The sequence below is a fragment of the Cnephaeus nilssonii genome, assembly GCF_951640355.1.
Source record: "Cnephaeus nilssonii genome assembly, chromosome: 2".
NCBI lineage: Eukaryota > Metazoa > Chordata > Mammalia > Chiroptera > Vespertilionidae > Cnephaeus > Cnephaeus nilssonii.
The window spans coordinates 73,095,392-73,112,583 of record NC_137073.1 but is presented as its reverse complement, the minus strand read 5'-3'; the positions used below and the strand labels follow the sequence as shown (position 1 = coordinate 73,112,583).

General features: G+C 48.2%; 1 protein-coding gene across 7 annotated transcripts in view; it reads right to left on the bottom strand.

Moving 5' to 3' along the window:
• The window catches only part of LHFPL2 (LHFPL tetraspan subfamily member 2), a 232,139-nt gene that overhangs the window by 124,884 nt on the left and 90,063 nt on the right, over positions 1–17,192 (bottom strand). For 6 of the 7 annotated variants that reach the window (XR_013815109.1, XR_013815110.1, XM_079798742.1 and 3 more), the window contains one exon: positions 8,232–8,307. The exons of the other annotated variant lie outside the window; for it this stretch is intronic. The gene's annotated coding sequence lies outside the window, so the exon portion shown is untranslated. The remainder of the gene's footprint in view (positions 1–8,231; positions 8,308–17,192) is intronic. 7 annotated transcript variants of the gene reach the window in all.

The following is a 17,192-nucleotide window of genomic DNA, read 5'->3' as shown; positions in this document are numbered from 1 at the left end:
CACAAACTTTGAGTTTGATACTCCTACTCCCCATAAAACTATACTTACATGATTTATACCTTATTTGAGGAATAACTAATGAATGCACATATACTATTTCATTTTGCAATAAGAAAATCACAAATATGAACCAATCTTCTAACATATTGTATAGCAAGCTGGAACCCTCTGAATACAGAATTCTGTTACATTTCAGCTTTTAATTTTGTAAACATGAACACTATTATATAAATCTCCATGAACATTCTATAGTCCCCCATAGATGGCTTAAGAAACACAAAACTACTGAATTGAAACTCTGTCACATGCAACACAGTAAGTAAATAAATAAACAAAAAGTGTACCTTCCTCAAGAGACGATGCGAAATGCTTTTCCACTAAAAGGTTTGCTTCCTAAATTACCCTGCACAAAAGCTCCAGGCTCGTAGCTGGGAAGTCAGACACGTCCACCTCCCTTTTGTTTGTACTTTCAAGAAACCTGAAGAAAATAATCAGATTCTCCCCACATGTAAATGAATTCAAGAAACCAGATTTTCCAAATATGCTTCTTATCAACACACATGTTTCCTTAAAAATTAAACTTGTTTCTCATTTGCATGGTTTTGCACACAGAATATTTGGGGTTCAAGTAAAATATTTACTCACTTCCAAAGAGCTATGCTAGAACCTTACAACAGGACAGGCTCACTAATAATGACACCAGGGCCAAGGAGCAGTGCCCATGAGCAGCTCAAACTCAACCATGAGGGCACTAGCACAAATCACTTCCCAAGGCCCGATTTTCACTGAAAACAAGGTGTGATCAATGCCACTGTGCAAGACTAAGTTGACTCTTTTTATTCGAGCTCTAATCTGAAGCAATGGCAATCTTTCCTCTTGCTGCTCCAGAGACCTGGACACCCACCTCTGGCCCACAGAATGCCTGCCAGCTTTCGATCAATAAGCCCTGTGATCTTTAAAGCAGAGCAGAAGCCAATAACCCAGCCGATTCTTTCTGTAGTCATCAATCAGAGTTAGCCTGCAGCTGTCTTAAGCCCCAGCAGGAGATTGGATGTCCGCTGTGCATTTCCTGGAGAGAAGCAAGGAGACGTCGTACGAAGTCAGTATCTGCAGAGGTCAGGTGAACCGGCGAGAGGCATTGTTGGGAGGAATGGATTTCCAGAAGGAAATGGGTTTTCTCCCGGAGGTGGCACAGAAATTCCAACTGAAAGAGCCCGTTGCCACGGGTTCCAGAGGAAGCACCCTCATCCCTAGACCTCAAGACCAGGTGGTGAAGTCGAAAGGTCAATTTAAAGAGATACACACCCCCAGACAGGGCCAGAGTGGGCGGATGAAACCCCAAGCCGCAAGTTATCACACCTCTTACTGTTTGTGAATCTAAACAAAATTTCTTGACCTTACAAATTCTCTTAGCAACTTTTCATCTTGAATTAAATTCCTGTAAAATTCTAATTTTTAAAACTCCTTTGTAATGACAAATCTTTTTTGGGAAGTAACTGGGAAGTTAAATTGGGAGATAATTTAATTCTTCTCTCCTCACCAGCCTAGAAGCAGCAGTGTGGCTGACCATTGGGGTTCCTTAGCACAGCACACGGCACGACCCGGTTTCCTTGGCTGAGGCTGCTGACAGCCAGGCTGCAATTTTCCAAATGAGACTGGGCAGTGGTGGAGATCCTGATTCACTGGCTAATGGCATCTCTCTATCAGTGTGGAGAACTGGGTCCTCCTCACCTTCCAGTTACATCCACAGCATCTTCCACACACAGACTGCCAGGCTGATGAGCTGCAGGTGGCACGTCCCTCTGGGCCACGGTAGGAGAGTTGGGGCCCCAGCCGTTGGGAAAGGGGCAACGTCAAGCCTGTTTGCTCCACAGTTGTCTTGATTCATCCAAGGCTGAGTGATTGGGGCCATCAGCTCTCCACAGCCCGGGCTCTGCCCACCTGCAGGGGCACCACTGACCCAGACCCTCGTATGGCAGCCCTGCCTCCCACCCATTCCCCACGCCTGAGAAAGCCTGTCTTCCCCAACCATTTTAAAGAATCATGTAATCTTCCTGCATCTCAGTTTTCTAATCTACGTAATCACAAGAAAGCCTCAAGTACACAAAAGCCACTTGGCACCACTTCTTCCAGACTTTTCAGCCATAAAAACATCTCAAAGAGCACTGGACGAGGAGTCAGAAGTTACATCTTCATGCGTATCCCCCATGCACATAACAAGTGCATAGTAAGCTAATACAGGCCAGGGGCCAAAGGCATGAAGGTGAATAAACAAGACAGACCAGGGTCCCTGCCCTCGTGGGGTTTAATCCAGTCATTTAGTGTCATTAACTGAAAGTAAGGGCTTGGACAGGAAGCTCTTTCACGTGCCTCCCAGCTCACCTATTCTCCGCTCCGCGTTTGGTGCCAAGAGGGGACTGAAGCATTCTGGAATGTTCTACTTCCCTGAACAGATGCTATTTTTACTCCACATACATATAGCTCGGGCTGCACATGTGTGACTTATATCCATTCTGCCAAGCATAAACAACTCATTTTCATCCCCGTGTTTATTAGACTAAGTGGAGCCCTCATCTAGAAGGCCCACGGGCAGGCCCAGCTCAGGCTGCTTGGCACAGGGACCCTCCCAGCCTTATTCCTTCCACGTGGAGGAAATCTGGTTCCTTCAGATCAAAACTACAGAGAAACAGAAGCAGGGCTGCCAAGGCTTCCTCACATGTTGCCTGGGTTTGTTTATTTCTTCTTCATCAACTCACATCTTTTCTGACACTGCATTTCAACTTCCAGGACACAGCTAGAGAGAAAAGCTTTTAAGAGGCACTGAAGTACGGCCAACTCCTGATTAGCCACAGTAATGAAGGAAAGGAAGAGCACATGGCCAAGGCGAGAGGGCTCTCGCCTCGGAGCATCGCCGGGCAGAGAAGCATTAGTGAGCACGTGAAATCGGCCCCTCCCAGCCCTCCTCCTCCCCACCACCAATTCCTCTCAGATAACACTTCAGGAAAGCACGTGGCTGGAGTTTTACCTTCTGGGATTTCCCAATGGCACCACATCAACAGAAAGGGAGACGGCTACGTCCCCACCATCCACTTGTACAGGGAAATACCAGCCCTTGAACCAATGAGGGGAATAGGTTTTTATAAGAATGACACAAACCGAAGTTATGATTAAATGCACTTATTGGTGGTTAAGGATTTTAGTAGCACATCTTAATAGTTTTCTTATATATTTTTTTTAAATCAGAGCTAAGTTCACAAATACTAGGCAGTACTTTATGCAGTCCAGAGGGAGATGCTGGAGACTGGAAAGCAATCAGACATGAGAGTCAGCGAGCATGATGATGGGTCTGGAACAGGCTGGGCCCAGGAATAAACCAGCAGGAGGCAGCGATGGGCACCGCTGATGCCTCTGACCTTTCTGATCACAGGCCCAGGCTCTCCAGAAGTTGCTCAACACTTTGCCTGTGGCTGATTCTGACATACAAAGAGCCTTCCATCCACCGTCTCGTCTCCCCCAACTCCCACCTCCCCTGCCCTGCCCACCTTGATCACTTTTCTCCCTTCATAAGGCAGACGGGCACGCTGCTCCGGGGAATGGTGCCCGCTGCTGGCTGGTCCAGGGAACTAACGATTCAACACACTTCCTCTCTCTTCTCTTGAGGATACTTTATCATTCACTTCCTCCTCCTTTTTGCTCTGTTTCTTCTAATTATGATCACTGAGGACTTAATTTGAAAAAAAGTCAGGAGACAGAATCCCAGAGCCCCCTTCTCTACTGGCAAGACCTAAGGCAAGTGTAACCTTTCCAGGCTGTCCTCTCTTCTCTGTAAACGTGGGCAGAAATACCTGCCTGCCCAGCAGGGCTCTGATGAGGCAGCAGAAATGAACATGCGCTGTGAACAGAACAGCGCCAAACAGAAGGCACAGCTCTCACCATTCTGTTAACTCCCCACCACGTGGTTTAACACTTCGCACACGGCTCAGCTCAAAGGAATTTGATGACCGTCACGCGCCAACTAAATCACGTCAACAACAGATGACAGCAAGCCTCCCTCAGACGTGAGACACCACCCCAACTTGCAGAGGGCCCTCTGGTCTGGCGGATTTCTTCATTTTTGGGGTGAATGCATGTTCTTGAGTAACTGGCAGAGTGGTGTGGCAGGACCGATAGCCGTCTCTGTAAGGCCCTCACTCTCCATTAGGGCAGGAGCAACTCCATGTTCCTGACCGCAGTGCCTAAGCGATCCGTGTGCCTCCCCACGCCTCCCGGGTGCTATGGAAATCTGTTCCAGGTTTACCAAGAAGGAAGTGGCCAGCCCAACCCCTCTGAGGCTCAAAGGCCATCTCGCTGTGATAAAGATCTCAAAGGAGCTAATGAAATTATCTCCTCTGCCTTTATTCCTCGGTAACAACCACAAAATTAGATGAAATGACCCCCTGATCCTCTCATTTAAGGCCGATTTTATTACCTACAACCCCAATTCTCTGTCTTTGAAACGGATATGAGACCCTGAGGACCCGCAGGCCAATGGGATCAGTAATTGCAGGCTTCTCCCTGCAGGCCGGTTCCAGGCGGTTCCCCAGAGGGCGCTTCTCCTTCCCCGGGTGGGGTCACAGTCGGTTCAATCTTCATGCTTCAGAGACGTCCCTTTGAACAAGATCAAATGTTTCCCCACCCAGCCTGGTGCTCCGCTCAAAGGAGCAGCAGCTCCTTCTCACTCCGAGCATTAACGTCAGCTCAGCCAGAGAGCAAGCGAGCGGAGGTCACTGACTAATTGTCCACCAGGCTGAGCCCAGGCCCTCCAACCAGCACCTTGGGAGGGCTGGTCACCCTCATAAAAAGTCACTGCACTTTGAACCCAGGAACGAGGAGAATGGGCGCTGTTTCCCCAGCCTGCTGGGAGCTCCGGCCGTTTGCTTTCTTTTGCAGGTTGTCACCAGCCAGGGTGGGAGGCTTCTTTCTCTGTGGCCACCCCAGGCAGGCAGAGAGAATGCAGGCGAGATGAGCACGGGGCTGCCCGCCAGGAGATAAAGGGGAGGAAGGATAAGCACGGGTGGGGTGGGTCTACAGGGAGCCGGCTTCCTTCGGCTTTCAAGAGGAACCCGAGAGAACAGAATTCTGGAAGCCTCAGAAACTCCTCCATGTCAGGAATGCTAGAGAGAAAAGGAATCATTTAAAACGAAGGGCATTTGCTCATTATCATTAAAAGAAGCGGAAGAGGAAGTTTTTTTCACTCTCTTCAGCCTATTTGGAGAAGTTACTTATTCGCTAGTCATCCAATGGCTTCCTTCCACCCCAGGCCATAACTGTAAAAAGATGCAAAGGGATAGAAAACAGTCCTTTCTTAACTGAATGAGGACGTGAGAGGGACCACAACACCTCCAAACCTCCCGTAAAGCAAAAGTCAAAGATGTTCCATTTAAAGCCAGCTTTTCCTGGAAACAGGAACCTGAAGGCTTTCTTTCAAATCAGTAAAACATAGTGTATGGGACACACCAGCCAGCCAATCACGTTATGCATTGACTATGCTCCGGAAACGGAAAAAGGCAAACTCCGCCCAGAGATGTCAACACCTGGGGGCAGCTTCAAAGCCTATTTGGGAGACTTTACTTCTGTCAGAAGAAGAAAAGAGAAAGGTTTCCCTGAAAACACCAAAGACACCTGTGTGGTATGTGCCATTTCTTTCTTTCTTTCTTTATTTAGAGAGAGAGAGAGAGAGAGAGAGAGAGAGAGAGAGAGAGAGACTGTCTGTCTGTCTGTCACCAACTGCAGTCTGCATTTCAGCAATAACGGAAATCACCAGTCAGAGATCAGTGTATTAAATGGCACTGGAGTCTGAGACCAGCAGACCAATTGCTGTGTCCACTAGCTGCCTTTGCTCTGATGGTTCTCAAATGTCTACCCTGGACACAAGGGGCCCAAGGGGGACAGTGTCTTTGGATCAAAGCCAGCCCTCCAAAGCAGCTAATGACACACCCATCCCCATACACAGTCCACTGCTGAGGCACTAGCAGCCCCATCTTTAGAACAGTGACCATTTCACTGCATGAAAGAAGAGCACCATCTTAGGAGTCCAAAACACAAACTCTAGAAGCTCTAAGGAAATTCAGGAACGATATCGCTTCTTGGCCCCTCTGACTAGGATGATGTGGGGCCGTCAGGACTCCACTGCAGAGCTGTGTGACGTGTGCTGAGTGCACATCTGCGAGCGAGAACCCCTGGGTGGAGGGGGACCAGCTGGATGAGTTGGCCTAACTCATTTCCCCAACCTGACTAGAACTGGATTCTACAATGGGAGGCACTGTGACAGCGCTCTCCCAGAGGCTCAGCGAGTTGCTAATTCGTGCTCCTTGCTAAGCACTCCCCTCGTGTTCGGCAGCGTGCAGACCAGACAGGCCACCGCCACCCTGCATTCAGTTTCTGCACAGACGGCGCAACACCAGACAGTTAGCAAAACCCACCAAAACCCACCAAAAAGCTCAAACACACTCATATTTTAACATCTGGGCTTTTAAATTGCAATTCATTTTCTTAGTTTATTTTTCAAGTGTGACCGGCGAGCTGACTCCATGGAGACTGGAAATTCCTGGGGAAAGCTAAAGTCCTCGCTCCATGTGAGCCCTAGGGAACTTGAAGAACATGAGCAGGGTCAGCTGAGAGTCAAATTTCTGCCTTGTCTCTCACTAAATGCTCCTCCCAGCAGCGGCACGACTGGGTCTGCACCAGGCAGAAGAACACATGGTTATGGGACGGCTTTCACCTGGGACCTGTTGGCCGGCGCCTCTGCTAGGCCGTGGAAAGCACATGCAGAAACCAAAAGATAACTTCTTTCTCTCTGCTCTCGTGCTGCACACACCTGAACCAAGCAACAGGAAAGGCTGAGTAACGAGCAGTGTTCATGGAAAAACAGGATAAGAAAGCAGGAGCAAAACCTCAAGACCACGTTCTCCTATGTGAAAGGGGTCTTTGGTTAGATTTAAGTGCCCTCCCCCACCCCGGCTTCCAGGAACTCCGGCACCCACCAGTTTCTGAAAGGGACCCAGGCCCCTTCTGGCTCCAACATTCAAGTGAAACACCACCCGGGAGGGGTAGCTAGACCCAAGCCACAGGATGAAGCAAAATGGTGTCAAGCCAATGAGCGCACCTCGCAAAGAACCCAACGTACTAAGACGTATGGGGAAAACGGAAATGTACTGATTTAAAAGGTTTTTGTTAAAATGACTTAAACCTAAACTGTGTTTTAAAACAAATGCTCAAGCCACTCAGAAATACTTTTATTTCCTCTGGGTGGCTAACTGGGAACGTCTATTGCTTGCTCCCTTACTGCCTATACCTTGAGATCCATGTTCAGTCCTAGGGCGGCCCAGCTCCCAGGGTCTGGCTGGCAGACGTCTCACCCGGGGCAGCCAAGAGGGCTGGGTGCTCAGGGCCGCAGGTTGTCACTCAACACATGACTGATCCCTCCCAGCATCACTTACTGCTCAAGAGGAAAACAATGGCACAGCAACCCCTGACATCCTTTCCAATGGGGGTAAGAATCCACACTCCTACTGACGGACTATATTATGATAAATTCTCAATTAGGCGTGGTAATGTGAGCAAACAGCCATGTAATTAATCCAGAAAGGCACTCTACAAATCATTTCACGGGTTTAGGAATACATTATGATTTTTTTTTTTTGTACCACAGTTTAGTTTACTGGGGCATTTTCTCCACACCCCCCCCCCTCAGACTAACGTTCATTCATTTATTGAAAGTCTGTTCCATGCCAGCCACCATGGTGGGTGGGAGCTGGCAGCAAAAGGAACTGCACGGACCAGAGGAAAGAGGCGTGCACAAACGGGCGCGGGAAGCTCACCACGGCCAGCGCAGCCTGTGGCGAGAGCAGAGAAGCAGACAGTCTGATGCATGACAAGTGAAACTGGGGCAAGGTCTTCACGAGGAAAAGGATTCTAACGCACCTATTCAGATGGCGGGCAGGGGGTGCCCAGCACCAAGGAAGAGCCGTGGGTGATAAGAAGGCCAGCCATGCCCAGGAGAAAGCCAGCCCGGTAAACCTCTTCAGCCGGTAACTGCCCACAGGGGCAGGGACCACCTGACCCATTCCTGAGAGGGGATGCTGCCCTAAAAATTTAAGCATTTTCTTTTAAATGAATGAGAACTTTGGGTGGTGATCAGAGTGTTCCCACAACCAACCCGAGCACGAGGAGGACCCAGAGCCAACCCTTACCTGTGGAGAAGGAGCTGCTTACCGAGAGGCACAGCGGGTGCCGGCCGTGAACTCAGGCGTCTGCTTCCCAGTTCACCTGAAAAACAACGGGAGAGGGCCGTATTCATTAACATGGAGCAGCCAGCCTTTTATCAGTCCCCGTGGAGACCCACAGGCCACGCCTCCATGCCTCGGGCTCTTTGGTCTCAGAGCAGAAAGCCTGGCCGGGTTAAGGGCTGGGGTCAAAGAGCCCCGGGCGAGGATGCTCCTGCTCTAACTCAGCAGCAGGGTGACTGAGCCAGGCCCTTACATTACACCTGCGCCCGGTTCCTCCCTGCAACAGCCTCTCCCAGAGTGCTTCCGAAGGCGTCCAGCTGACAGAAGCCACGCCACGCCCGCAGTCACATGAATGGGACAGGTTGCCTGCTCAGGGAGCTGACAGTCCGGGAGACAGAGGCGAAGAGGTGGTGAGCAGGCCTGGAGGCCGCTGCCAGGAGCTGAGGTGAGGAAAATGCAGGTGAGGAGCGAGGAGCCTTTGGAGAGGCCCGAGGCAGCTGGGAGCTCCTGGAAGCTGTAAGTGTGTGCGTGGCTGGAGAGAGAAGCATGCCCTGAGGCACACTTTCTAAGTGCCACGGGGTCTCGGAAGAGCACGCCCTCGTCCTCAAAACCGACTGGGAAAAGCCTCTCGGGGGAGGAAGGAAGGTTTCTGCCGCTGGCCAAGTCCCCTAGTAAGCAGGGAGAAACAGGGTCATTTCCCCAGCTTCTCTCGCAAAATGAAATAGATGAAAAGAAAGAGTAAAATAATTCCAAGTGCAATGATGGTGTTTAACCTTAATTTTCATATATAAATCACCTGGCTTTTCAATTCAACTGCGCAAGTGTATGTGACATGGCCACGTTAGATAGAAGTATGCCAGAGGCATCAAGGATACTAAAGTCCCTACTACACACACACACACACACACACACTCACACTCACTCACATACATACACACTCATACACACACACTCACACACACAGACACTCACTCATACACACACACACACTCACACACTCATACACAGTCACACACACTCACACACACACACTCACATACATACACACTCATACACACACTCACAGTCACACTCACACACACTCACACACACATACACTCACACACACTCATACACTCACACACACACCCACTCACTCACACTCTTACACACACACACTCACACCACACACTCATACACACACACTCACACACACACTCACTCACACACACACACACTCACACACTCATACACAGTCACACACACTCACACACACACTCACATACATACACACTCATACATTCACACACTCATACACTCACACACACACTCACACACACACTCACACACGCTCATACTCACACACACACTCACTCACACACACATTCACACACACACACTCACACCACACACTCATACACACACCACACACACACACACACTCATACACTCACACACACTCATACACTCACACACACTCACACACTCACTCACACACATACACTCACACCACACACACATTCACACACACTCACACACTCTCACACACAGTGAATGAGAGTCAGTTCTGCCTAGTGTCCTCCTGGTTTCCTGGGCTCTTCATGAGCTGCCCCAGCCCCTGGTGGCCCTCTGTGGCCCTGCACCCTGGCCTGCACTCCTTGCACAGTGCCCATCACCCCATCAAAGTCACACCCTTAGCAAGCTGATCTGGAAAGCACTTTATGAAATTACTAGTAGCCCTGCACATGAATCCGTGCGCCAGTAGCTCACTGCTGCCCTCCAGTAGCTCTCTGCCTGCTGCCTCGCCCTCCTGTAGCTTCCCCAGCCCCCCTCCCCCCCTCATAGCTTGCTGCCCTGCCCCCTGCTATAGCTCTCCGCTGCCCGCTTGTAGCTCGCTGCCCCACCCTCCTGCTGATCCGTGATCCGGTCGTTAGGGTCCGTCGTTACGCTTCACAGCGTAACAACCATTCGCATATTACATCTTTTTATACAGATTCCTGTTAAGGTATAAATAATTATTATATTACCTATGGATGCTTACATGTTGAATACAACGTTTAAAGAGAAACGTCTCACACAGGTTCCTCTAATGGTAGATTTTAGGCACAGCGGTCAGTGAATTCCACCTTTTGGGGCAGGAACCCTTTCTACAGCCCTCCAATCCCATCACACTGACCACTTCCCTCTTCCCCTGTTTTATAAGCTGACGCTGCCCCTACCAGCGGGTAGGGGAGGGAGGGTGTTGAGATGGATCCTGCATTTGTAGAAACATTGATACAATGATGTGGAAAGTCCGACTTCTCAATCTGTCAATTCACCTGGATCAGAACCAAACTGCCTGTGGAGGGTGAGGGGCCCTTCATCCGTCTCTGTCAGCATTTACGTAGGAAAGGGATGTGCGTTATCCCCAGTGTCTGAACCAAAGTAGGGGGGAGAGTGGGGAAAGTCAGCCTCAAGACATTCCTAAGACCTCTGCAGAGCCCCAAAGCTTATGGCCCAGTTTTTTTTTCTCAAGAAACCCTGAAAGCAGTTAGTAATCCGTGTCTGTAAAACCTTCCTAAAAATAATGGCCTCACAACTGACTTTTTACACTGCTGACAAAGGACTCTCTGATTTGGTCCCATCCAAGCAAGGTAAGAGCCTCTCCGTGAGAACAGAAGCACGTGTCAAGATGCAAATGGAAATGGGGCCAATGGGCGGAAGCCAGCCTCCCCCCTAGTATCCAAGGGGCCAAGAAGAACAGGGAAGGCGCCCCTCCCACCACCAGCACCACAGGCCCAGAGGGTGGGTTTCTAAAGCATGTTCCTCTAACCTGGTGTTTCTAACACCTGCTGATCAGAACCATCTAGATGCTTTGTTTAAAAAATACAGACTCCCGGGACCCACGCGAGGCCTAGAAAGTGAAAACTGCAGGGTGGGGTCTGGGAGTGTGTGTGTCCAGCCAGCACCCCAGCAGAGTGTCAGGCGAGTTTTAGAAAAAAATGCTCTAAATGAAACAATAGGTAACTTTTTAAAGACTTGGTAATCACGTAACTTCAAAGTGCTAGGGTGTATGAGAAAAATGCAGGCTTAATTGGAGGAAGTTAGAGCCTTTTTTATTTAGTTAAATATGGAATATCATCAACATGTAGTGAGGAAATCAATGTAACTAAAACTTAGCAAAACAAAACCTCTCCCTTCAACGACATCCTGCCTGGAATACCCTCCACCACCTCCCTCCCTGCAGAGCTGCTACTCCTGACAGCGGGCACAGCGGGCACAGCCCAAATGGAAGGGACGGGCGCCTGCAGGCTCCTCCCAATAGAGAGCAGCCCTAAGTAGCAGGCAACCAATTCTATGTCAGACCCCACAGGCGCCTTCCTGATCTCAGCCTTTTCAGCTTGCAGCCTCCAGGGGATGATTCCATAGTCTTGTCCACGCTGGGCTTGAGGTGAGGCCCTGCTCCTAGTGTTCCACAGAACCAGCAGCATCAGCATCGGGCAGCTGGTTAGAATGTCAGAGCCCCAGGCCCCACCCAGCCTGCTGAATCCGTCTGCACTTTAAAAAGATTCCAGCTAAATCTTTTGCACATCCAAGTTTGAGGAGCCTGCTTTAAAGCGTGGAGAGTGCCACGCTTTACCCCCACCTGTGGGACATCCAGGCCATCAGCCCCACCTGTGGGACATCCAGGCCATCAGCCCCACCTGTGGGACATCCAGGCCATCAGCCCCCTATTTATGCTCCAGACTCTAAGAGGCCGTATTCCCTCACGTCTTGTCAGTCTCGGTTTGTCTCGAGGCCAAGGCCAAATCACCATCAGCAGAGCCCAGGGACCAGCTGACAATCCAAACCCAACTCGTGGGCAGTGAAAAGGAGGCAGTGAGTATCGATCGTCTCTGACATTCTCCTCTGACTCTTACATCGGCCTCCCTGAGAAGGCAGGAGCAAGGACCCAGGACCATAAATCAGTAGAGACAATCCAAAGTCAAACAATACCGTGGAATGCTGGCCCTCTTGGTTCCAGCACATTGTTAATGAGGTTGAGGTCACGGGTACGATTAGCTTCCTCTGTATCTTGGCACAGACCCCAGCCCTCTGCCCTCCAGCTGCCTACAAAGGCTGATGCACCCTTGGTTACTAAGGACTCAGAGAATGACGAGGGGAGGCTGAACAGAGAAGCACCAGAGAGTGACTCAAAGCACTGGAATGACTGATGAGCAGAGAGTATGAGGCGCAGCACGCGGACGTGACAGATGACAGATGACGCGTCAGAAGTTAGCTAGACAGGCTGAAACAACGTAACCGAATGCGAAAGCTGAAATTTCACCAGGAGAAATGGGAAGTCTCGTGGCCGAGATTTTAAAAACTAAATACAAATATGTAATAAGCTAGAGGAAATCTAACCCGGTGGCAATTCTTGTTTAAAAATGTTTTAAAAATTTTTTAAAGACATGTAAATTATGTTGACTATGTAGTTGCTAAGGAAGCTAACATACTCTTAGTGTCCCCGAGTCTAGCTTCCAGATCACGAGAGCAGTGGTCCCCGTAGCATAACTGATCAGACCACACTAATGCGTTTGCCAGCCACCTCTCCACACCGGTGTATACACTACCTTGCCACACCTTTTCATCACCACCACCACTCGGGCTCATATCATTCAGGGTGGCCACTAATGGCTACAGCTCTTTTTGGCTTGGATTATAGTTTAAGCATTCCACACATCAGCTTAGCTCCCTCTGATGCTGCCCGCCCGTCCCCCCCCTCTTGTTTTTACTAACCAAGAAAAGAACTATATACCTAAGCACAAAGTGAAAAATACACGTAAACAGACAAGACAACTTAAGCATACTCATTTACCAAAAAGATTCAGATAAAAAATGACCTGCAGTCACCTGTTTAAGCCGGCACACCATGCTACATATTACAGCAGGAGTCCATGCAGAATCAGTAATCAGGCTGGTAAATTATAAGCTTCCACTCCAGAAGAACCCTGAAAAGACTACTCTAAGAATGAGCAAATGACAGAGTACGTATCTGTTGAGACATACTTCTCTATGTAGAACCATCTTCTAGGAATAGACAGCCATTTAAAAAAAAAATGGATGTGATTTTAGATTGTTTTTAAAGTTGGGAGCCATGTTTTTCTAAAGTGTATATTTCATATACAAATGGTCAGTCATTTACTTTAAAAAAGAAGACTGCTCACTGGCAAGTTTGTCATTCCCAGACTATCCAGGTTATTATTTTTAATTTCAGAAATTTTGATCCCTTCGAAAGATACATAAATGTCTAATCACTCTGCGGTATACCTGAAACTAATATAATATTGTATGTCAACTGTAATTAAAAAGTAAATTTAAAAAACAAATAAAATGCAAAAAAAAAAGAAAGGAAAATTTTGATCCCTATGGACAAAAGAAAAAAATTGTAAGAGGTTAATGTGTCCCAAATAAGTGTGTGCCATGTACCACTTATCTGAAGATGAAATGAGGCTACTGACTATGCCGTTACAGCCATCCTTAAATTACTGGCTAAATGCCTCAAAACTGGAAAACAACATGTGAAATTCGGCCCGACTGCAGCCTGCCCCGGGAGAAAGGAAGCTTGAACTCCAGGTGCCCCTGACAACACGGCTGGAAGTGGAAAGAAAGAAAATGCTGAACAATAGACTCAGCAGAGGAAAGAGAGCCCCTCTAACCTCCCGGGCATGCAGAGGAGTTGCAGCTAAAGGGCTATTTAAGACCTCGCTGCTAGTTCGAGTTCTGCTGAACACAAACCATTTTTAAAAAGAAAAAAACTCACGTGTCAGTATAGTGCATATTTAATTCAGTACTTCTTACCCATCAGATTTAATTCCGTACTTATCAACCAAACAGATGTTCACACATTTAGATATAGAAATGAAACACATCCCAGACCACACTGACGATGTTTATGCAAACGTACAGAGCACACCCACCGTAAGGAGTGGGATCTTCCCCACTGTCCGGAGGAAGCTGCCCCACGCTGGCTGCGGGGCACAGCACCCAGTCCTGGTTCCAGCCCCCCAGCCTTCCAGGATTAGTAACTGTAGTTATATAAACAGGAATTTCCATTTCTTTTTCAAGACCGAGAACTGTTGCATAATGCACGTACCACAGATGTTAGATGATGTACAGTGTTGTCACACACACACACACACACACACACACACACACACACAACCACCAATAACAGTTTTGTTCTGATTTTAAAAGTAGCATGCTACTTGTTTAAATTCTGAAAAAAGGAAAACAAGAAAACAGTCACCTGTGACCCCACCAGTCCAAGGTAACCAATTAAAATTTTAGTCTACATTCTTCCAGTCTGTCTGTGGCTACCAGTGTGCCCTTTAATGGCACCCTAGTTAGAAAGGCATGGGTGAGGTGAGGCATTATTGCTGGTTACACAGACTGACAATGATTGATACTCCCTACTGGCCTTCCCCTAAACCCACAGCAGTAAGAGGAATAATGGTCTGGTTGTGCACAAATCAAATACTACCGCCTGCAATTCAACAAGCGTTCATTGGGGTCTACTTTGCACTCTTTTATTTATCCCACAAATGAATGAAATTCAAATTAACAGCAATAGCCCCGGAGGGCCATATGGTAACTTCAAATAAAAAGGCGGATAAGCCTTGCCCCTTGTGGACATGAAAACAAAAGTCAGGCCGCCTAGTACAAGTTCTCAAGGTTCCCGGTGAGAGCCCTTTTTGTGGTTTGCAGACGGCTGCCTTCTTGCTGTCTTCATATAGAGACCAGGAGACACCGACCATCCTCTCTACGGTGGAAAATTAATGTTGGGGAGAAACGAGTGTTGAGCAGTTGCAGATAAAGACGTGAGAACCACAAATATGTGTACAGCTGCCCACCAGCAACCCAGGGGTCCCCAAGAGTCTGTGCACTTTTAGGATCAGAAAGATTCAATCCACAACCAAATGTTCTTAGTTTCACAAAGAGGGAGTGCTTTAAAAGGCCACATACTAACTGCTATAACACCCTAGCTCAGTGATGGGCAACCTTTTGAGCTTGGTGTGTCAAACTTCGCAAAAAAACTGAGCATAACTCAGGTAGTGTGTCACTTTGAGGAAAAAACTAACTCCAAGACTCTAGTCGCAAATGTTTCATCCTGGGGAGCAGCAAATGTTTCATCCTTGGCATGCGGCCGCGTGTCATCAGAAATGGCTACACGTGTCAGTGCTGACACGCGTGTCATAGGTTCGCCATCACTGCCCTAGCTTCATACATCAGCCTGCGTGGCAAATACTATATTACCTTATGCAACCAACACCTTATTGAACTATTCTGTGCATAAAGACACAAGAAGAGAACTGCTTTGTACTAATGTCACCTCACTCAGTGTTAAACATTGTGATGACCCTGCTGGAACCCTCAATGCTCTTCATTCAGATACTACTCTAGCTGGGTACAGAGTTTAGTACCTATTATTTTAAAAACCACGTGAAGAGTTTTAAAAGTTCGTTTGTTTGCACTGACCTAAATAGAACCTCAAATGTTCAGCCCCACTTAAACACTTTGGAAGCTTTATTTAATTTTGACTGGAAAAATTTTAAGTGTCAATAATGCCACTTTAATTGTGGTAGTAAGTCAAAATCAGAACAAACCCACATGAAGAAAAAGTCAAAATACACTGAGGTTCTCCTTCCTTGCCTGTCAAATCAGGGTCAAAGTTAGGTGTTTCTCTTGATCTAGCTGGTGGTAATACAGTTAAAGAAAGCATGCAGATAACATACCTGTTTGGCTATGTTCAGTATTTTATAAATGCACACAAAACTAGTTTACTTTCTCTGCAAGTGAAGGCCACCTTACAAGGGGGGGGGGGGGGGGGGGGGCGGGCAGTCATAGGTGACTGTTTTCTTAAATACAACATATACCTGCAGGTTAATCAGCTCAGGCTGCCATAACAAAATACCACAGACTGGGGACTTACACAACAGACATTTATTTTTCACTGTTCTGGAGGCTGGCAGTCCAAGATCAAGGTGTCAGATGCAGTTCCAGGTGAGGGGCCTCTTCCTGGCTGGTAGTGGGCCAGCCACTTCTCACGTGGCCAAGGGAGTGCCCTGGTCTCTCTTCCTCTTCTTGTGAGGACACTAATCCCATCGTGGGGACTTGACCTTCGTGACCTCATCTAAACCCAATTACCTCCCAAAGGCCCACCTCCAAATACCAAACACATTGGGGATTAGGGCTTCATCCAGCACATGACTTTTGGAAGAACACAAACATCTATATATATATAAGCCTAAGCGAACGGTCGACCAGTCACTATAATGCACACTGACCACCAGGGGGCAGATCTATATATATAAAAGCCTAAGCGACCAGTCGACCAGTCACTATGATGCGCACTGACCACCAGGGGGCAAATGCTCAACGCAGGAGCTGCCCCCTGGTGATCAATGTGCTCCCAAAGCCAACTTCCCATAGCCGGCCAACCTCCCGCTGTCCCTCCCCCTCCCCCCCACCAGCCCCAATCGGCCCCGATTGGGACTGGGCAAGACAGCCCCATCGGCCCTGATCACCAGCCAGGCCGAGGGACCCCACCTGTGCACAAATTCATGCACCGGGCCTCTAGTTCTATTCATAAAATATGTGTGTGTCCTGGGGTGTGGGTTGGAGAGTACCAATTTTATCAGTTTACATCCCAGCTGTTTAAATATGTTCAAAGCCATTCTATACACATTCCTTGTAACTATCTCAGTTCAAAAGAGCATAAACAGATCTTACAAAGTCTACAAAATAACACCAGTAAGAGCCTGGTCATTTAAGGTCAAGGTCAGGGGCCTGATTATCCCCAGTCAGGCCTGTTGAAAAGATGAAAGCAAAGAAATTCAGTTGCAAGGACACAGATGACTCTCACCCTGAGCACTATTTAGTAAATCTTGACAAAACCAGGCAACCACTTGCCACTACTGTGAAGAT